Source organism: Malaya genurostris, chromosome 2 (assembly GCF_030247185.1).
Source record: "Malaya genurostris strain Urasoe2022 chromosome 2, Malgen_1.1, whole genome shotgun sequence".
Lineage (NCBI taxonomy): Eukaryota > Metazoa > Arthropoda > Insecta > Diptera > Culicidae > Malaya > Malaya genurostris.
Window position 1 is genome coordinate 264,333,658 of NC_080571.1, and position 23,783 is coordinate 264,357,440.

General features: G+C 37.0%; 1 protein-coding gene across 7 annotated transcripts in view; it reads right to left on the minus strand.

Moving 5' to 3' along the window:
* Positions 1-23,783, minus strand: part of LOC131429807 (protein amalgam) — a 274,623-nt gene that overhangs the window by 189,401 nt on the left and 61,439 nt on the right. For 2 of the 7 annotated variants that reach the window (XM_058594188.1, XM_058594186.1), the window contains exon 2: positions 6,390-6,556. The exons of the other annotated variants lie outside the window; for them this stretch is intronic. The gene's annotated coding sequence lies outside the window, so the exon portion shown is untranslated. The remainder of the gene's footprint in view (positions 1-6,389; positions 6,557-23,783) is intronic. 7 annotated transcript variants of the gene reach the window in all.

The window sequence follows — 23,783 nt, forward strand, 5'->3', positions numbered from 1 at the left end:
ACTGATTCACGCAAACTAAAATTGAAATACAACGGATGTTTATTGAATTTGATCGAGATCCGACTTCCGGCGCCGAAGCTACAGAGTGATGAGTAAAATAAATTTCAATTTCAAGCGCGTGTTTCTATACATGACGAATTCTATAAAAACGAATGAAATCCATTAAACAAGCGTATCCACGTAGAATTTCGGACACCAAAATAACATCAACAATTGATTAATATAATAATCTTTTTTTCTGTAAATTCTAGAACTCTCTGTGGTTTGTCCGCCATTATGCTCTGTACGGTATCTCAGATACCAATACCTACCAATTACTTTTTTCTTAGTTTCGGAGAGTTTTCGCTTAATTAGAGCCCAGTACTTCTCTCTTGGGCGAAATTCTGAACAGTATCTGACTTCTTGCCGCTTATAACATTTCAGGACGGATTTCGCATAGTGACTAGGGGCCAAATCAAGCCAAAACAGAAATGAAGGGTTACGGTTTCTGATAAATGGCAGCAATACAGTTTTCGCAGATATTCTTTTTCGTACACATGGGATTTGGATTTGGACACCTTCTTTACCCAAAAATGCTTCCCAACGACTTCACTTTTTGAACGTGCGATTTCGAGTTCCCAACCCCATTTCACACAGAGAGATTTGATTTTTTCTCAATTATGGCTACCACCTTTTTGTTCACTTTTGTTTTGTTTCGATTGCAGAGGTTTTACTCTCAAGGTCATTCGCCTCTTCGGGCCAGAAAATTTGTCTAATCCTATGTGCGGAGTTAGGAATCGAACCCAGGTAGGCTTGTCCATCTTGTCCATTTGTCGGGATCATACTTTTCGATTTGTTCCACTTCCAATCTTGCGAACGCTGGTCAAATGATTTGCACACTTCCACTTGATTGAATGTCATTTTACTAAATGTAACCAGAATGGACACATGTTGTACAGCGTCCCAGGTCGGCAGTTCAATGCATAGGACGCTGGTCTTACAAGCCAGTTGTCGTATGTTCGAGCCCCGACCTGGAAGGATTCTTAGAGTAGGATCCATAGTACTAGCCATGCAATGATTCTGTACACTAAGAATCGGCTGCGAAGTCTGTTGAAATAGAAAGACCAAATTCCACAAAAGGAATGTAATGCCAGGACTTTGCTTTGCTTTGTACAACGAAATAAAGTGAAAAGTTTCAGCTGCCATACAAATGAAACGTTTTAGCGATCCATGAAATAATTCAAAATCTTCACTGACAGAAAAGTATCCGAAATGGACAGGCTTCTCTTCGATTGATATTGGGTATTCCGGTTTCCGGTTTCTAAAGTACCGTAAATAATGGTCTGAAACTCCAAAATAGTTCTACAAACCAATATTTCATCTGCAGGAGTTTTTGATAAAAGAATCAAAATGGTCAACAATTTAAATATATCGTGAGTACAAATTAGTTCGGTCCGTTTTCAAAAGATGGCTCTGGTTGTTATGAATATTGAACAGTAACAGCTGATGTCGATAGTTTCAACAGGTTAGACATTTGTCTTTAATATTCAGTTCATATTCTACCGCTCTACGCATAAGTGTCCCATATTCTACAGGAATTCCTATGTATATGGGATAAATATGCGTAGAACGGCAGTATTGCTTCGAGTTTGTTTAAAAAATAACTTGTGTTTCACTGTGTTAATCAAGGATGGCTTTTATCGTATCAAAGAACGCTCTCTAGCAACTCTACACACGATTCAATCAGTGCCATCAAAGAGAGACGGCTATCATCGCAGCAACAAAAAACCGGCATGGTTCATTTAACATAGAATGGACACAAGTGCGAGAGCGAATTTCTCTCGATGACCTGTCTGAGAATCAAAGGTTAGCTCTATGAAAATATATGTGAATACTCCACACAAGAGTTTTGAAATATTGCAACCTAGTATGAGAATAATCAAGTTGAATCATCGATTCGATTTTCTGCGATAATTGTCAACTTGCGATTCTCTCTTGGTAAATTCATTATCAGACTGTAATTTTTTTAAGGGCCATGGAATAATCAGAGTATGAAGTGAAGCGAAGAAATGTATAAAAATTCTCTCACGGTTCATTCATTGAGAGACATGTTTATGACATGGATGTTTATGGTGATAATGCTCCAACTCGTGTCAGAAATTGTCTTGAGAAAAAATAATATCAGTATCTAACGAGGAAAATAGATTGAAAAAACGACATGCGAATACAACTATGTGAAGTGGCCATAGAAATATGATTATAATTGAATACCGTGGCGCTCGAGCGCAGCGAAGCATGCTCGGTTTTTCTTGTCAATTAGGCTGTTTCTTCATTTGTACGGGTTCGAGTCCTATCTCTGCGGGAACTTTTTCGCGGTTTTTGTTACAAAATTGTAGTTGTCGTCATTTTTCTAATCTATTTTCCTCGTTAGATACTGATCAAATTTAAAACCAGCTTAAGATGGCTCTACGTCTTAAGATTCAAACAAATCAATAAAAAATATGGTTTGATGAGACTCTTTGAATGACAAGAAAAATGTTGGATAAAAAAAGGTTTTTAATGAAAATCTAGTCATGAACACTTCACTCCACCATCGCATTTGCTATACTGATTATGAAGGAATTGCGTTGGCCGTCAAAGAGCAAAACCCTTCAATATCAAACTTAACATCTGTTGAAATTTTGCTATTTGTTACATCGATCATGTGTAAAGAACATGGGATAACCATGTTACACTGTATAATACCGCTTCAAAATAATCTGCTGTGACAGCTGGGGATAAAAAGTTAATTCTGTTTGATATGGAACATTAGCATAAAACAATGACGAACTGAGAATGTACGGGATAATAGTCCGGACGATGCCCGGATAGTTGATACGGTGAAATGCCAGATGCCATGTTGGAATAGAACCATAGAAAAAGGAACGCTAGCTACCCAAAGTCGTGGCATTTTTCTCGCCCTTTGCCGAAGTAAATAGCAAATGATTGAAGAATTTCATACTACATTCATCCTGCGTGTCTGCAAATGTGTGAAAAGTACATTTGCTCAAATGAAAATTGGCCGTGTACTATTCCGAAGCGAAGTAAAATCCACTTTCTCAGCTACACTCTTCCCTTCAACTCCAACAACAGCAAAAACAGCACCATTGCATCGTTTATGAAATTCCCCATGGCAGCAATATTGCTCACACATGCTTCGACCCTACCCTTTAAGCAAACCATAATTGATTTTCAAAGGAATTTAATTCTACACAGCATAATTAAATTCGCCTCCTGGAAGCAACTTGTTGGTTGTGTCTACCGTAAAAGTTAGTGATACTTCTTTTCCTGGTGGTAAACAGCAGATCAGCCTGTGTCTGTGTCTCGGATCATTTCGCATCCCAGCCAACCGGGAAACCGACTGCGTAGGGTTTTATAATGTACTAAGCTCGCGTGTGGAGTCACCGGAAGTGGTTTGTTCTATACTTACCCTACCCTACCTTCCCACAGGATAGCATGTGCGTCTGGCCGAGGCGCCTGGCGTTGTTCTCAAAACCACACAACCATAGAAAGCAGCCAAGCTCAAGGCATTGGTATTCAGGATTCGTTTTTGTTTTATGATTTTATTATTATATCTTTTCGCTTTCTCATGCATCACTGGCCAACCTCTCTCTCTCTCTCTCTCTCACACACACACACACACACACACACACACACACACACACACACACACACACACACACACACACACACACACACACACACACACACACACACACACACACAGACATCCACACTGACACAGCCACAGCAGCACAGTGTGGAGTCAGTTTCCGGCAGGAGTGGTCCAGCCGAAAAGTTATACGTGAGTATAGGGAAAATGGTCTTTTTGAGAGGTGTTTTGTATTACGGCAGAAGCCTGTTGTAATGGTTATTATTCCGAAACGACACTGGCCTAATTGGATGTTTATGGATATTGGAAAATTTGCAATCTGGTCTTGTGGGTACGAATTTTATGTGCTTCTGGTATCGGTTCAATGTACTGGCCGATGGTTAGTGCTAACGAGGATTTTGCTTCCTATAGTGGTTTTCCTCCTTATTCAATATCTTTAAGCATTGGCTCTTACGACAATTGGATGGTTACTTGTACTAACTGCTGCTAGTGGAAAGTGAATATTTGTTTGTTTTTCAATGGGTTTGTCTTCGACTCATCAATTCGCCGGTAGTTTATATTGAACTGCTAGCGAGACTTGACGGAGAATATTTGTACCGCCAAATAAAAAGGAATTCGTATAGTAAGTAAATATCGACAAATATATCATAAAGCTGCTCAATAAATACTAACTGACATGAAAATATGGAATCAGTACCAGCTGATACTAAAAAGAAAATTACCCTGATGGATAACTTTGGTTGCCTTGATGAATGACTTTAATTCAAACTACAAAGACTGATTTATTCGACAATGGCTTAATCAAATTCACACATATTCTTAGGCTTAGCAAACGATGATTGTAGAGTAGTGAAAGAGACAGTCCAAACGAGAAACTGCTGGGTGACTGGTAGTGAAGTTAGCGTTGTAGATACGAATGTGTAGATAATGAACATTCGATGTGAATTTGATGTGCCGTTTTGTTTTTGTTTTGTTGGTATTAGAAATGGGCAATCCGTTTGTGAACGGTAGAAAAAAACTAATTCTTTTGAAAAAATGAGTTAACTACAGATCTTTGTTAAAAAAACAATAGTTCTCTAATCTTTTCAAAGAATAAAAAGTGATTGAATTCTATAAGAAAGACTTCTGAAAAATTCCCCAAAAGTAAACGATTGCAGCTTTAAATACATGCAAGAAAATTACTGCATTTCCATTGAAGAGTTTTCGACCAAAAAAGTATAATTATTCGCTTTCGTACGGTTTTGGCAGAAACATTCAACATTTCTGACGAACGAAAGAACGGTTCAGGAGAACTAGTTCTTCCGGTAGAACTGTTAAGTTCTGACCGGTTCTTTGGAATGAACTGTTTAGCCCTTCTGTAGTTGGTATGACATCTGCCACACATATTTAATAAATATCAAGTCATTGAACACAGTTCGGGTTTACATCTCAACCAAGTCAGTCGACAAACAAAACCGCTTACGTTGGGGACAGAAGAAACCAAGTACAGTATTGTGTAGTGAACAATAGACCTCGAAAATGAGTGAACCAAACGAACAAAAGCTACCGCCGGTACGAAAGAATACAATTATTGTTGACTTCAGACAGTGCAAAATTCGACCTTCGATACGAGAACTTGACATTAAACGTGTGCATTTACTTCAATGCAATAAAACCAATAATGTTGTTTATATCCAGTTCTATAAAGAGTTGGATGCAATTCAATTTGCTAAAGACAATAATAATGTGCACTATGTGGTGCATGAAAATATCAAGTACAACATTCCAGTATATATGGAAGATAGTGCTATAGAAGTGCGTGTGCATGATCTTCCCTCAAGCGTCAACGATTCTTATATTCGCGCAACTATGTCCCAATACGGAGAGATTCTCTCTATCGAAAAAGAAAAGTGGAAGAATTTTTTCCCCGGTATTCTAAATGGCGTGCGTTTGTTACGCATGCGCTTGAGGAGGCCTATACCTTCTTATGTGACATTCGGTCTGGATACATGAATACCGTGTAAATCACTTGTTACCTATGACAATCAGATGGCCACATGTCAATATTGCCAAAAAGCTGTTCACTACGGTAAGCCATGTGATAAACCGGACAAGGAGACAACTATACCAAAGGACAACGGTGCTTCCTTTACACCAACCCCAAGCAACCCCAGTACACCTGTGATAGTCACCAACAACAATGAAGCATCCCCTTCAACGAAACCATCAGTATCCCCTATAGAACAAAGTACACCAGCTGCAGTTAACAACTTACCCTCCAACCAACCAATCTACAGCAACTCTCAACGAGCCCAAGACTACGATCAACAATGGAAACGAAAAAAAACGGAAATCACACACAACACCGACGATGAAGCAATGGATGATGAGATAAGCCGCGGACGAAGTGGCCCCCGATCCTCGTTGGATGGAAATGGAAACTCATCTTCCCCTAGAAAAAGTGTGACAACGAGATCCAATAGCAAAAAAAATTTAAATAAAAAAAATGTAAGCCAATCGGCCCCGTAAAGCTTTTACGCAAAAAGTCTAGAATAAAAATTTTATCATAAAAAAAAGTATTATTAAACAGTAAGAACTCTTTAATAAATGCGACTTTCGAACGTTTTTCGAGAACTTTAAAAAAAATTCTTTCGGAAAAAAAACTCTTTTTAATAAACTCAAATAACCATCCGAAAATCGTTCATAAAATTTTGTTGAAAAATAAATTAAAAAATGTTTCATGATTTTCAAAAATTTACATTAGTTTGAAAATATTCACCTTTTTCAAATATTATTTCTCCATTCTATAAATTTGGGGACGGGTGTAGCGTTATGGGTAAGTCGATGCCTTTCACGCAGCCCACCTGGGTTCGATTCCCAACCCCGCACATAGGGTCAGAAAGTTTTTCTGGTCCGAAGAGGCGAATGACCTTAAGGTTAAAACCTCTATAATCGAAACAAAACAAAATTCTATAAATTTGATAGAGTTTTAGTTTGATTTACAGCTACAATGTATCAACAAATATGAAAAAATAAAAAATCCCTTTTTTGACATATTTTAATTTTATTTGTTCAAAATCAAATCAAACAAAAAAATTTCAGCCATATTACAGTTTTTTACACAGTCCTTATATTTACCTAAAACTCAACGACTCAACATTTCTGAAACATATATTATTGAAAATTTTCATAGTATTTTTGCAAAAGTAAGGCTAGAGTAAAAATGATAAACTTCTGATGCAAATTCGAGCTAAATAAAAAAAAATCAGGCATCTTCGAAAAATTAATCGGAGAGAAGAAGCGTGTTTTGTTGGTTATGTCACTTATACCATTAAATCTCTGAAACCAGAAATTACAGCCATTTGATCTTCAACGAGACTGATACGATACGATTAGAGGCAGGAACGTCGAAACTCTGCCGCTCAGCGTATCTTTTTCCAAAAAATCATCTTTTCTGTTAGTTTCTCATTAGTTTGGCTTCTTCAATATATGTTTCTACTCAGTCATTGCAAAGCTGAACTTTGTTATGATGACTTTACGTCAAGCCAACTAAAATTTTAATAAATTTTTTTAATCCACCTCGTGGAGTAATGATGTCTTTCTCAGATTACTCATATTCACATGAATATTATTACAGGAATCTACAAAAAACCATTTCAATTTGAAAAAAAAATTGGATTTAAAAGTTTCGATTCAAATTTAAGAGTTTTTCTGTTTCTTTTTTGTCGCGTCGCTCTGAACGACGTTTTGCAATTTTAAACACGCTTCAATCTGTAGTTTCGGAACCAAAAGGCGGATTCGAATAAATTTCAAAAGCAGTTGCTGGGATCACAATATTTTTTTTTCCTTTTGAGTGAAAGTTTGTGAAAACTGGTTCAGCCAACTAGGATATACTTGAAAAAGTTCCGGTATAGACATAATCGATTCGTTTGGACAGCAACTAACATAAACTACAAATTGAAACAGATTTGAGCCACGTTTAGGTGCAAGGATCAGCCCCATTGGTTTGTTCGCAGCCATTGATGTGGAACAACGAAACCAAAATTTCCGATGATCTACAACAAACAGCTCAATCAATCGTCACACTTTTCAATCCGCAATTGCACGAGAGTCTGCTTAGATTGATCTTGATTAGGAACTAACACCGAACATCGTTTGTCTTTATTTAAAAGATATTTTATTCAGGCCTATTTGCGTACAAGCTTTACGTGGCCGATTTAGCTGAGTTTTTAGATAAAAAATTTTTTGTATTGGATCTCGTTGTCACCCTTTTTCTAAGGGGAGAGGAGCTTCCATTTTCCTCCTGCGAGGATTGAGAGGCAGTTTGTTCGTGGTTCGTCTCGTCATCCATTGCCGTGGTATTGTTGTTGATTTCGTTGCTAGTTGCTGTAGATGCGCCTTGTTGTACAATGTTTCCAGTTGCTGATTGGTTAGATGGTAAGCTGTTAATTGCAGCTGATGTACTTTGTTCTATAGGGGATACGTTGAATGGTTTCGTTGAAGCGGATGCTTCACTGTTGTTGGTGACTGTCACAGGTGTACTGGGGTTGCTTGGGGTTGGTGTGAAGGAAGCACCATTGTCCTTTGGTATAGTTGTCTCCTTGTCCGGTTTATCACATGGCTTGCCGTAATGAACAGCTTTTTGGCAATATTGACATGTCATAGGTAACCATCTGACCATCTGATTGTCATAGGTAACAACAAGTGATTTGCATGGTATTGTTGTATCCTGACCGAATGTCACATAAGAAGGTATATTATATATTGATTTTTTCTGTCCCGAACGTAAGCGGTTTTGGTTTATCGACTGACTTGGTTGAGATGTACGAGCGAACTGATCGTTTGTCTTGATTTTGATTTGTTTCATAGCCGACGAATTTACATCAATATCCCAAATGTATGCAATTATAACTTTGTACGTGCTTGCGATACGGATTTCGATATTTAAGTTTCTTTTCACCAACCTTGTATTCGAGCTTTGTATGCACGCCGTTATTTTTATTGCGTTAAGGATAAAGAGTAGACCAAGTTGACTTGTGTTGGTAATTTGTGTATTACGTACATTTTATTTGGTACGTTTGTTATAGATCTATGTATTCATTTATGAAGTGCAACCAGTTTATCAAAGTGGTTTGCACGATTGAGTTTCATACAATCTGACAATGATTTATTCTCAAATGACTGGCCCGGGTTGGCGGTTCAATGTATAGGGCACTGGTCTTACAAACCAGTTGTCGTATGTTCGAGTCTCGACCTGGAAGGATTCGTAGTGTCAGTAGGATCGTAGCAACAACCATGCAATGGTTTTGTACACTCTGAATCGGCTGCGAAGTCTGTTGAAACAGAAGGTCAAATTCCACTACAGGAATGTAATACCAAGACTTTGCTTTTATTCTCAAATGAATGTTAAGCCTGACTTTTTGGATGATATAACAGTTTTGATCACTTTTTCAGCAACGTTTTATAGAAAATTGCTTACCTTTTTTGAATGAAAATTTTAATTCCCTAATAAAAAAAGTTAGCAACACTGCTTCAATGCATTTGTATTAGATTGCGCTACACAAAATAATCTAAGCTAAATATTTTCTGTTACAAAAGCAGTTTTTCGGAAAAATAAAAAGTTTTACGACAACATTCCATATCCATTGCCTTTCGCGTGTTAAATTAAAGGTTCCCATTTCACGGGTTTACTTATAGAATGTACGTAAATCTTTATATCACAATAATTTCTGCAAGAGGAAATCCATATAGGGATGTGTTTGCTGCTAATCAAATGTGTTTTAGTGTAAGTAAACTGAAACTGAAATTATTTTTTCTCCAGCAGTTTTAAGTAAAACGGAAGAGTTCTGGACTAAGATTTTCGCTTGTCTTGAATTGCAATTTTAAGCAGAATGAGCTTATTGGCATATTTTTTCAAACCTATGGAAAATTTATTGATTAAAATCAGGAAAAGAAGCGCCGGAAATTGTTTTTACGCACACGTTGTGGACATTACTCATACACTTGCAAGGAAGATTTGAAGCTTTTTCTTTTTTCTGAAGCAAGGAAGATTTGAAGATAAACTTTTTCTTATTATTAATCGAGTTCATATCTTATATAAATTAGAAATTATTCTTAAGCACTCAAAATTTACACTGGGGTAGTTGCAAATTTCGCAGGCAAAAACGACATTACATGGAATTTCAGCCGAACTCGTATGACACAATATCAGAGCATACCAATTAAAGCTTCAAAGCGTTTCATGGCACTTTGTGTCTTGCTGTCTAGCAACAACGTACCTCTACCATGCTACACATAGGACTGAAACGTTAGCTATAATTTCGCTTATATTTATAGATTCGCGTGCTTCCAACAGCTTCGCTTTTGCATCGATTGTCCAATCAGAGCGATGCTTTTCCATTGATATATCGCTTACTCCTTCAAAACCGTCGTCTATGGCAGGGAAATCCGATATGCCGGAGATTTTTAGCAGACAAAATAGAACAGTGGCACGAATAATCTACATTTCAATGGTATACAATTAAAAATACATGGCTCTGAACATTCAAATCAATACATAGAAATATTTTCAATCAATTGATGAAATAATATTGCTGATTGAAACTAAACTGACTTAGCTGTAAGTGATCAAAACCTGACCACATTTCTACTTGTAATTACCCTTGAATTTCTAATTTGCACCCCTATATAGAAAATAAAGATGTGTTCCACATCAAAAAACCTGTAATTCGAGAACGTACATAAATTGGTTCAGCCATCTTTGAGAAAAGTAAGCGACATTATTTGGCACATACATACACAGACATTACTCAACTTAACAAAATGACTCGAATGATAGGGGAGACCGGGACTAGTTAGCAGAGTAGCTTTTCTGAAAATGCTATTATGCGCAGTGGCGACGTCTATAGTAATTTTGATGGAGCATTAGGTCACCCACGTACCGACGTAATTTTAGGTGTTTCTGTGCTGTCTTTTTTCGGCACTGGTGAGTAAATTTCTGTTTTTGTAAAGTAATACTTGTGACGCGGATCAATTTATATTCGATTTCCAAAAACGTGGTACCATTGGAACGGGTATTCAAAACTTTACAAAATGTCATGTTGGATTTCAGTATAACCTTACTTTTATTTTTGGTAATCGTGATTGCTCTCGAAAACATTCATTGGGCAGGTTGGCGAGTTTTGTGCGGGGTTAGTTGGACGAGTTGTGATTTTAGCTTAGAGTGAAGTGCACTTGGATATTCGTGAAATGTTATCCTTTTTTTGGACGGAAATAGATTGTATGTTTATATTGATGGTTTTTAGAAAAATATACAGGAGAAATAAGTAATGGAATTAAATAAAAATCATTGACAAATAAAAATAAGTGATTAGAATTATTACAAGTTGGAAATTGTCGATAGAAAATATGATTTCAATTTTGTATGAATCAAATGCCATCCAAACTTTTAGCATTTAGAGTTCCTGACAGGATTTCTCGCAGATTGACCCAAGCCCGAACAGAACTCGTCCATCAGTATAGAATCTGCTGCAGATGTAAGCCATCCTGAAAATAACAGACATCTCCCCAAGACTGATTCGGAGGAGCGTCAAGGTCGTGAATCCCGAATCAATCCAAAATTTTAACAACTCTCTAATAAAAGCAGCATTGGAGGAGTAAAAAAATGAAACCAAGCGTAAGCGCGAACGCTGGTGGATGAAAAGGTAGAAGGGAAACTGAAATAGTTCACTAATGCTACCGAAACTAATTCCAAAATATTAACTATTCTCAAAAACCAAGAAGACTCAAAAACCAAGAAGGGGAGTTTTTTCACGAAAACGTTTATTGATACAATTGATGTGTTTCACATACTTTTTATAACTCGGCCAACCTACCCCGGCTCTGGGGTTGGTTGGCCGTTTTTTTTTCTCCGCATTTCATTGTTAATAACTATTTTCCGGATTTTCATACAGGAATGAAAAAAAATCACACCAAAGCGTTTATCAAAAAGTCTAACCAGAAAGAGTACAGAAATTCCGAAAGCGAAACTCGGCCAACTAGCCCCGGTCTCCCCTATATGACACTCTGCACTCAGGGCCAATTTTTACCTGTCAAATTTTCAAGCCATTTCCAATACATTTGACAGCAGTTTGGGGCCGAAACTGGGTTGAGTTTTACTTCAAGCAAAAATGCCATATATGAGACAGACAAAAACAGACACGTCGAAAATATATATTTATTGTGATACCTCATAGGCCAAAGACCAAAGACAAAATACCTCGCTTATAAGGCACCACCACCAAACGACTAGCAAAACGATTCAATGAAATCACCTTCTTTCGATGAAATGGCTTTCAGAAAAATGGCATTCACCAGAAAGACCTTTTCACAATGTTAAAAGGTGAAATTCGTTGCGATATTAAAGCCGGTTATCTGTGCGCCTTTGTCGGCAATACACAACGAAAAAATTTAACAAGATACTAAAGTTCGTGTAGTCACCAACGCAACTCGTATTTTTAAGCATTGTTCCCGAAAACTTCAAAGAACCACAATCAGAGCAATGTCCTCATTGTCACCACCATCTTTAGCGTAGAAAACTTTTCGCTTGCCGTTCCGATTCGCATGGATAACACTAATTAAGCGATTAAAAACTATGCAAGGGCTTTTCCTCCGCGAAAGCACCGTCTGCTGCGAAAGTTAATTTCGAATATCCAGCGGAAAGTTTTAATAAGGTCGAATCAGTGCTCGCAATCATGCCAAAATTGTTTGGCAATTGAATGAAGAAATACGAGAATGGCAGGGAACAGAGTCAACGTAGCACATAAAAAGTATAACTTTATGTATGCAACCGAGCACTGAAGGAAGGCGTGTAGCAAAGAAGTAGCTCAGTTCGCTTATGAATACGTATGACGAGGCGGCTGGGAGCAACGAAACGAGAGAATTCCTACACGGAGACGAAGCAAGGTCGGGGCTAAAATAACTGAAAGCAACAAATGCGTTCCGTTACAATAAAAGAAAGAAAAAAAAGAACAACCATAAACATAAGCTGCCACCATATAGCAATAGTTTGTTGGTTGTTGGGTTAGACAAGGGTGAACGGGACGGGAATCAACTGTTGAATTATAGACGATAAGAGAATATGTTTGTTTTAATTCTTGCTTGTAGACTATTCAGTGGCACATGTTCCCTGAACTGATTTGTCTTTTGCTGATTGGGTTATAAAACATATCCAGAAAAAAACACATATCTAGTTTGAGAAAGAAAAACATTAAAGTTGAATTTATCGAATCGATTTGTATGGTACTTACTGCACTGGAAAAGGCCAACTGAGTGTTTTTGGAGAGCTCTTTCGATTCGATCAAGACAATACGAAAACAAGAACACAATGTCCAATAAAGCAGATAATTAATGAGCATCTTGTCTTCTAATTGATTGGATTGAGTACCACAGACTTCGAATAACTCTCGCAAAATGAGAACTGTCCTTCTCTCTCTATATATCTTCTGAGTGGAATAGAGATACGCTTTAATTTATCGATCCCGTAGTCACCATACCTACTAAATCTCGTCGTGTTGGATTAATTTAAGCAGTACACACAGTTCTACCTGATGGTGGAAATTTAATTTTCATGTTTGATTTCCACTTATTCGCACCATTTAAGCGCATTAGACCATCCAGATAAATGTAGTCCCATATCTCGACACACACAACTGTCGCTATTTGTTTGCACTTCAATTGCGGATAGTTTACCCCCCCACCATCGCCGACCACAACCTGACAATAATTGCATACCGAGTAATGCCCAATGTAATTGATTGGTAAAACTTTGTCACCACGTCGATCTGTTTAACGAGAGACTGGTCGATGTCATTGTTTTGTGATAACACACGTGACGCGGAGTTCCACTCCGTCGTGGTTTTCACCGGATTTCAAATACACTATTGATTGAATGATATGCCAAGTGCTGTCCGATTTAGTTGATGTTTACGCCAGTGGCTAATGGAAACAAATCCGTTTCGTGGTTCGCTCGATGGTTGTTGGTAGATTGGCTATTGACAGTTTCAATGTTTTGAGGGATAATATTAGCGTTTAAATTTCTAGAATGAAAATATTGCGCAAAGTTGCACAAGCTTCGTAGCATACTGTGATTCAAATTGAGAGATTTGTTGGAATTTCAGTTGATTTCCAACCATCGTTTTTTCATCGATAAATTGATATATAATAGGTCTTCTGAAGGCGAGATAACTGAGTCGTCACAAGCTCCTATCTCATGCCTTCCTACGTGTCTACACACTTAGAAAATTTCGCAGATCTCGGTAATTTTTTACCGAATTTTCAACAGCTGAACGTTCGGTATTTGAATTGAATATCGATCGTTCGGTTATTGCTGCATTGTCAAACAACTACCGTAAACTGTAAACCAAATGGATCTAACGAATGGCTCGGTAATTTTTTGTGTTTGTTTAATTTTGGTTGAATTCTTGTGCACTTGTACCTCATTCCATTCGACGAACCTCTCAAGATATTTTTCGTTTGGTTAATAAAAAGACACTTACTGAAAATTTTAATAACTGTTTGACAGTTAGTTTTCACGACAATCAGTATTTACAGAAGTTCGGTTATTGGAAGATTATTTTACCATACGGAAGGTATGGTTTTTACCGTACTCGGCGACTATTCAGATTTACCGTATGAATTGTATAACTATTTACAGAATTCTGTAATAAAAACTTGCGTAAAACTAATCGTCCGGTAAAAATTTGCATTATTTTTGTAAAATAAAGTTCATGTACCGAAATATCTGTAATCGCTATTGATTACCGAAAGTTTTCGTCGAAAAAATTACCGAACAACGGAATCGAATCTTAGTGTGTATGTTGACATTTAGAACGGCGACGATTGGGTGCTGTCGCATTATGTGTTAGTAGCAGAATGAGAAGGTGTAAAATAACTTACAAGTTACAGCCCATCTTACATTGCAATTTTTATCAAAATATATTGCAAAATATGTGTTTTATTATATATTGCATTATTAATAGATGAAAATTATTTTTATTATTATTATGACTCTAATGGTAAGATGAAAATAGGCACATTCGCTTCGAGTTTTTGTATTGGTTTTAACAGCAATATTCCACAATTGTTAAACTATTTTTCCTGCGGTATTACTTCTTAGAACCTAAGCGAAGACCAAGAAAAAAACCGTTTGAGGCTTTGGAGGTCCGAAAAAAAAGTTTGTTATGTCAACGATAATATTGAAACATTATTTCTCCGATGTTTGACACTTTGCTGTTAAGTTTTTGTCGAATGCAAAGCTGCTGAATGTTTGTTTTATGTAGCCTGGGCACTGTGCAATGAACTTGTTATTTTAATTCGGCTCTTTTTGTCGCGAAAACCACTTACTTTACTATAGGACGCATTATTTACCTCTACCTCATAAGAGAGAGAGTGATAAGCTTTTGATAATGAATATCTCTTGTTGTATCCAACGTATCAACATGATTTTCACTACATGTCATCGGAAATATGATCATCTATGTACTGTAGCATTATTAGTTGTATGACATTATCACAAATAATTCAAAAATAAAGTTTACTAAAATGTTTGATATCAACGAGTATCAAAGAAAAAAACTCATAACACCTTGCTAGTACCTGGAATGGGTATAAAAGGTTAACACTTAATATATTTCGTTCATTATAGCCTGTCCAGTTGGCTGAGCAGCAAGTAAAGCAAGTGCGTCATTCCGGTTGGTTTAGGTCCAAAGCTCAGTTTCAGTGCCAAAAATTCAGTTCAATATTGAATTAATTGCGGGATACTGGCAGAGGCAGTTTCGTTTCAAACAAGAGCGCTTGCGCCATCCTGCTGCTGATCGTTTGCATTAGAGCAAAATACAACGATGGGGAACATTATGCAAATTCAGGCCCTTCTTATGGCTTCAAATGTTATCTAAGGAACAATAAAGAGAACTGGGAGATAAAAATCATAAGTTTAGTGCAAATGTAGAATAATTTGATAAGCTATGTGCACTTCTCACAGTGCGAAAATCGCACCAAACAAGTGCGAATAAAGCCAGCATTTGACTGCTTCGCGTTCGAGAAAAAATGCTTCGAACAATTTTTAATATCCAGAATACCAGAAATGAATCCCGTTCAGCATTTTGATAGTTTCTTTCACTGAAATATGCAAATCCAAAATGTAATAACCGACATTCTGTATGTTGCTATTTATTTTTACTTCCATTTGTTCCGCGTGATTTAATTGTGTGGTAGCAAATATTTGTCGCCAATAAGTCCATCTTTTGTATAAATTCACCGTTACAATTCTGGAAGCAAAGCAATAAAAGTTGCGAAATAATAAAAACATCATTGAGAACCAATCACAAAGCATGTTATGCTGCTGATTAAAAGTATTATCCTATGTAGCTTGAATATCATACGCAGAAGTAATAGGAGCGCAGGCTATCGCTATGCCAATTAAAACGCTGTGCCTGCTGTTTGTTCGAGACATGCAAAATGCTGCGTTCGTGTTGCTTCTATAAATCAAATTTATGCAAAATGGCTTTTATTGGGTTTAATTTCAATAGTCCAGTGTAATCAGCCAGCTGGAATTTAAACAGCTCATCGTCGCTATAATCACTATTTGGAATGTGGAAAAAAAATATTGTTGTTCAAATTGACAACCCTACGTGCAATACATTATCTTGAGTCCATTTCAACACTTTCTAATGCTTTGCTGACAGCCATGACTTCTTAAGCATAACTCTTCCCTTTGAATCATGATCGTATAACCGATTTCGTTCTGTTTGTGGTAGCTTTGATACCGTGCTCATCTCTAGTCAATTTGAGCGCATATAATCTTCGCTTTTGCTTCACCTTTCTCATAATATCTCTGTCTATTTTCGGAGTAGTACCAAGCCACACTATTTGAACTGATCACAGCTATTTCACTGTAACTTTTTCCGCTTTGATAATGTTATTGATTGACGAATATTCGTAAATGTGGATCCAAACTTAATACAAACAAAGCAACAACAGTGTGATCTACAGTTTACATTGAATAAATATGAACATGAACTTAGCGAGGCACCTCTTCCCGATGATAACGCAAATAGGTGAATCATTTTGTAGCTAATTAGTTATACTTCCATAAGTTTATAACAAATTAATGAAGCACCTCTTCTAAATTGAAAACAAATCGAAACCCAATGAATAATTTGTTGCTTATTAGTTGCTAATTAGTTACGGTAATTTTGAATTTGTTGCTCAATTCATTTTTTATTTCTTTGAGTATTTCGCCAATTTCATATGAAGTTAACGAAGCACTCTTTCGAAATGAGCTAGCAAACAAATCGAAACCCAGTGAATAGTTTGTTTCTAATAGGTTTGCTACTTACTACCGGTAATTTTGAATTTCAAAATTAAAACTCAAAATTACCGCAACTAACTAACAACAAACTATCCACTGGGTTTCGATTTGTTTTCAAGCTTATTTGGGAGGGGTGATCCGTTAACTTTATATGAACTATGCGAAGTACTCGAAAAAAAATCAACAACAAATTCAAAATTACCTTAAATAATCCGTAACAAATTATTCACCTATTTGCGTTATCATCGGCGAGAAGTTCCTCGTTAAGTTCATGTTTATTGAATTAATAACAGCTGTTTGTTAATAAACGCTAAAATATAAAAATAATATCAGGGTTATTATAATTATTTTGCAACGTTTTAGGGTAATGTTATTGTTTTTGGTTCAGATTGGAAAAATAAACCAAACTTAGAAGAGCTTTTCAAGTATCTTCAATTGTATGGGGAAAGAAAAAAAGATAGAAATTTTTAGTTAAGTTATAAATTACGACAATTTTAGCCGGCAAAATAAAGCAAATTCTTAAATTACGCCAAAAATGCATATTTCTGGTTCTAAGAATACCCGATTTGTTGGTTCTGAGATGACCCGATCTATCCCCATACATAATCAAAATGAACGGTCCTAACGACCACAAAAAGCAACGTTGTTGATCATATCACTTCCGGCTCACTTTTCTCAGCGATGGCTTGACCGATTTTTACAATCTTATGCTTGATCGATTTTTACAATCTTATGCCCTCTTATAAAGCGCACCCGTACCGGTAGAAGAAAAAAAACACAACACCACCTCTACAAACGAAGCACGCAGTGTGTGGTTGATTTCATACAAACGGAAAAGAAAACGAAAATCAACACTGCAGCTCAATTTTGAAAACACAAACAAGTCGATCGGCACCAGTGCGGTAAAATTTCATTTTCGATCGAATAATATTAGATGAAAATGAAATTTATGGCCACTGACCGTCAGCATATCCCTTCTAATTCATTTGACTTATGCTGCCAATTCCAAGTGAAGCTCCCAGCATTCATCGTCAGTTGAATAATCGTACCTAGTCATTCGAAGTTTTGCTTGCTCAGTTTCAAGTGCCAAGTAGTCTAGCTGCTTCATAGTCTTCGCTCTTGGTAGTAAGCAATTTCGATCGAATAGAATTATAAATGGAGTAAAGTGTTAAAAATGAAATCTTAAGGAGGAAACAATTAATTTATGTGTATTCTGTGATTGATATTTCAGCTATCTGGTTTGTCTTTCATCTATTATCTTGAACCAATTCGAATGTTTACATGAACCTCATTTGAAGGCCGCTCTCACACTATTGAAAGAGATATTTTGTTACTTCAAGAGATCAACTGACGGTGGTTAAACTAAGCCTCGATTGAAGAGAAACGAGTGATGACTGAATGCTGCCCGTTCGGGCCGTCAGCAAACATTGTGTGTGTCAGAGAGTGAAGTTTACTGCATTAGAGAGATCGTCAATGTGTTCCACATTCAGTTTCAATTGAATTGAATGAAGTTTTACAGCACTGATCGGCACGGCAGCTTTCAAACGTGTTGAAGAAAACAGAATCACGTCACAGACATTCGTGCGTCTGTTGTCGGTGTATGATTTTTGTTGGATACGGTGCTGAGGTTGAGACAAATCATACCCCAATAACAAAGTAAGTTTTTTTGCAACTGATTCAGAAATAATACTCTGTTTAGCTTGAATTTCACATATATATATATATATATATATATATATATATATATATATATATATATATATATATATATATATATATATATATATATATATATATATATATATATATATATATATATATATATATATATATATATATATATATATATACAAGGTGAGATGAAAAAACTGCAACAAAGTAAAACGCCATAATTTTTTCATTTTTTTTTTAAATTTTATTGAATGAAAGCAAAAAATGTCGGAAATAACATCAAATTTGAGAATCGGTTTAGATTTGTTCGAATTGGCCACCTTTGGCACGAACTATGGCCTTCAAACGGCCAATGAAACCATCACACGCTGCCCGAAAGTGGCTCTGCGGTATTTTGTCCCATTCTCGGCGAAGCGCTTGCTTGAGATGATCGACACTTTGGTATTTTTTAGTGCCAACCTTGCTTTCCAAAATACCCCAGGCACAATAGTCCAACGGATTGGCATCCGGAGATTTTGGTGGCCATTGTGCGGTGGAAATGAAGCGAGGAACCTCATTTCTTAACCATTCTTGGGTGGCGCGTGCTGAGTGCGATGGTGCTGAGTCCTGTTGGAATGTCCAAGGTCTGCGGCCGAAATGTTTGCGTGCCCAGGGCTTCAGAACTCCCTCCAAAATATTTTCGCGATAGATTTGCGCATTTATTTTGACCCCACGGTCGATGAATACGAGCGGCGAGCGACCATCGGCTGTTATGGCGGCCCACACCATCACCATGGCCGGCTTTTGAGTTCTGGTGGCCAACCGAAGTTGCAAATTTTCAGCTGACCTCTCTGGCAAGTAAACACGATCATTTTGTTTGTTTACAAACTGCTGGATAACGAATGGTTTCTCATCGGAGAAAACCAAATTCGGCAGTTCACCACTTTCGGCCAAGCGAAGCAACTCTTTAGCTTTTTCGAGTCTAACTTTTTTTTGCGCATCAGTAAGATCTTGCACTTTTTGGAACTTCAATGGCTTTAGTCCAAGCTCATTTTTCAATATTTGCCGAATGGCATATTGCGATATGTTCAGCTCACGAGCCATTTTTCGGCCACTGCGACGCGGATTTCGTTCAATTCGCTTCTTCACTTTTCGAACCATTTCTGCCGATGTTGCTGTTTTTTTTCGTCCACTTCCTTGACGTCGGGCTACGCTACCAGTATCACGATAACGAGCGATGGTACGAGACACAAAAGATTTATTCACTTTTAAATGCTGGAGGGCTCTAACGATAGCCACTTGTGGTTTTCCAGCCAAATGCAAAGCAATCACACTATCACACTTGAATTCCATCACAAATAACTTTTTTTCTGAAAAATTCCCACCAAAATGCTTTTGTGCGCTTGTAAATAATATAATGAGCTGTCACTAGAATAAATCTGACAGCTGTGGGACGAGCGGTTTAGAAATGACAGCAGTCTGTAGTTGGTTGCAGTTTTTTCATCTCACCTTGTATATATATATATATATATATATATATATATATATATATATATATATATATATATATATATATATATATATATATATATATATATATATATATATATATATATATATATATATATATATATATATATATATATATATATATATATATATATATATATATATATATATATATATATATGTATATATATATATACGCAGAATTTCGCTCGATTAGTTTATTTCCGAATATTTGTTTTTTTTTTTATTTTGTGAATTCTTTTAGCATGCAGGTCTTATTGGCTATAACCAAACAAACTAACTATGACTGAACGGGTCGAACTTTGATTCAAACAACTGTCCCATTATCCTATTGAATAAGGTTGAATTTTATCGGAATCCGACACCAGGATAATGAAACATAAAAATGTCTAAGCTTCATATAGTTCCATTTTGTAGGCCTGGGCAACTAGGTTAAAGCCGGGTATAAATAAATTATATGAAAAAAATATTCAATGAACATCACATAGTGCAATTGGAAGAAATGTACCGGCAGGAAACGCAAGACAATAGATCCCGTGAAAGCAAAGAAGGAATCAGTCCTGAGTGAGCGTCAAACAAACCTTTCCGGAAGTAATAAAAAGTAACGGACTGAAAATATAAAGTTCAGATTGAACTTAATCGGTAAGTCTGCGGAAATTTTTCTTGAAACCATCCAGAGAGAGAAACATCCCAAAATTAACGAGCAGAAAGAAAACTGCAAGGATGCATGTGTTCAAAAACGCTTCCTGTCCCACACGAGTTTCCCGATTGGTATAAAAACAATAATGTTTTTCTAATACTTAAAAAGCTAAGTCTAGTGATCCCGCTGCAACTTTGCAATGGAAAATACTGAGCCATAATGAAGGTAAAACTTCGCCTAACCACTGTAGGAAAGTGAACGAGACCTCAAGTGTCTGTCGTATTATGATCACAGAAGTAATATAATTTTGGATTAGAACATTTTTTTACATGAATTTTATTAGCAAGTGAACTTTAGTGATTCGCACCGAAAGCCGCGTCCGAAAATATTGTCTACTTCTCTGTGATAATCCCGCACGCTGTTATGCATAAATATATCACTACCGCGGACGTCTAGGAAAATTTGAATCCTAACACGAACGAAAACTTCCATTATGCTTTATGGCTTAATAATAGTTTGTGTTCCTAGCGATGCCACGTTCCACCTGACCGAAGCCGTGCAAGCGCTGAAAGTTCTTTAGTCACTTCAGATTAAAAGTTTGGCCCCGGTCCAACGCACAGACCATTAGACACAAGATTCCGGCTAGGAAGCCGTGTCTTAAGTTGCACTACCCTTGAAAATTACCGGTAAACGCTTCGTTTGAAAATTTCTATCATCAAGAATTTACAATGATAAAGATCTCTTATTAATTTTTTGTCACTGCAATACAACAATTCACAACAAGAGTATGAAATAGATTCAAGCTTGAAAATATACAGACGTCAAACCAATGAGACGCAACTTTCGAAACTGAAAACGTCTCTTTGTCTGTGACAGTGCAGCGAAATAGTTCGACTATCGACTACTAGATACCTCCCTCAGGGCTGGCCAAACTATTCAGGGCTACGAAAATTGCGTTGCCAAAACGTACTATCAACCCACTATTAGGAAAATTGAAACCAGCAGCTAAGGATGCGAGTCGTTACTGAGAGAAGCATTTTTCTGGCCTGAATTAATTTTTAGCAGCACGTGACACGAACCCCCTGAATACGTCCCTGAGTTCAATCACGTACTACCCGCGGATGTCCGCAAGTGATGATAATTCAACGCCATAGGAAGACTATGCCATAAATTGTTGGGCACGCCTTGACGTGGCGGGGTCCTGCATCACTGATTCCGCGAAGGAAGTTGCTAACTTTTCTAGATGTTGATAGTCAAGTTTAAAATTGTTTGAGTTGACACTCTTACGTCTAATGATCGTTTGCTTCCAGTGCGGAAAGTGTGCAGCGTAAAGTGCACAAAGTTTAAATGCGTTGAAGCGTTTCACTTCCTTGAAAGTCGCAAAATAATTAACTTTGATAATTAAGCTTGATCGTAACTGAACACAGGCGGGTTATTTCTTAAAACTTTGTTGCGCTTTGATCATCAATTTCTTGTTTTCCATCCGACATGAAAGCGCTGTTTTTGTGCCAGGGCAGATTGTTTCATAAATATTATGCTGCCCAATCAGCTGAACCCTGCGACCCCTTTTCCATAATTCTGAATCCCCGGCTAATCTAGACGTTCACCTTAGCTACATTCGAAATGACCTAAAAAAAGATCTCAAACTGTTGCACTGCTACAAAACCCACTATTTCATGGGCCCTTTTTTCCATCGCCTGAAGCAGTCACGAAGTGTTAACTAGAGTGGAAAGATATCGCGTCCCATCAGTGCTCTATCCTCCATTGTGCCATTTTCATTACCAACATCATCATTGCCGTTCTCATCGTCGTCGTCGTCATCATCTTCGTCGTTGTAAGGCAAACTAAAGAAAGAAAAAAACGTTGAGACGGTCGGGAAATGGAAAAGATGCTCAAAATGTATAAAATGCAATAATTAAAGATTACTATCAGTGGATTACGATTTTTCTGTTATTTTTTCTTCTTTGTGCACCAATCCGTGCGTCGAGCGAGAGTTGCTCAGTGTGCCATGAATTTCACTTGAATCAAAGACAAAACAACGAAAGGACTTACAACTCCTTTGAATTGGTTAGTACAGCGCCTCATTGTGGACCTTTTTTTCATTCTAATTTTAAGTAAAATAACTTGAATTCATAAATCATAAATACGTGTTTGAGTATAGTACCATTTATAACCGAGAGAACATGCTAATGTTACAATGTGTAGCCACCCCTCTTTATAGGGTGTCTTTGCTCCGAGGTTGAGCATTACTCGTAGCAAAATTTGAGCACAGTTCTCAAATTTCTTCCGTCACTTTTTCACTGGATGATGCTTTATTTGTTAAATTTGTAAAGCAGATGCGTCAGAAATCGGCTTAACTGATTGTGCTAATTAGACTGGTCTCAATTTAACCTTGACTGGATTGATGATCTATAAGTGAAATGTGCTGAAATGAAATTGAGCAATTGAATTGATCTTACTTTGTGGGGTGAAATATAACCTTCTTGGAAGTGAATAAAATGTTTTTTTGTCGTTTATTTATACTCGGCTTTAACCAACTTATTGAAGCGATTTTTGCATCTTTTGGATTCACTCACCCATGATGAAGATTTTTGCCTGATTTTCACCAGCTAAGATTCAAATGGAAGATCTCTTAGCCTTTGGGGCATGCATGCTATTGAATTTTATCCGGGTCGAGCTTCCGGTTAGGGAGTTCATTCGATTTTCTCAGCGACCGCTTAAGGGCTGAGGACAGGGGGTCCACGTGTTGAGTTTTAAATCGACCACATGGCTCACTCAACTCCCTTTGCGCATCGTATTTCACTTGTACTCTCTTGTATATGAGCAAACTGTACCGGTTTGCCGGCATACATTTTATTATTTTGATGAGAAGTTTGTGTTTGGCAGCCTTGTCGAGCCAATTTTATTTCTCTCTCCTTTTTCAGAATACTATTAGGAAACCAAAGCGAGAAAAAAAATGGTGGATGCATTGAAACTGACTTTGTTTCACAGAAAAATACAAGACT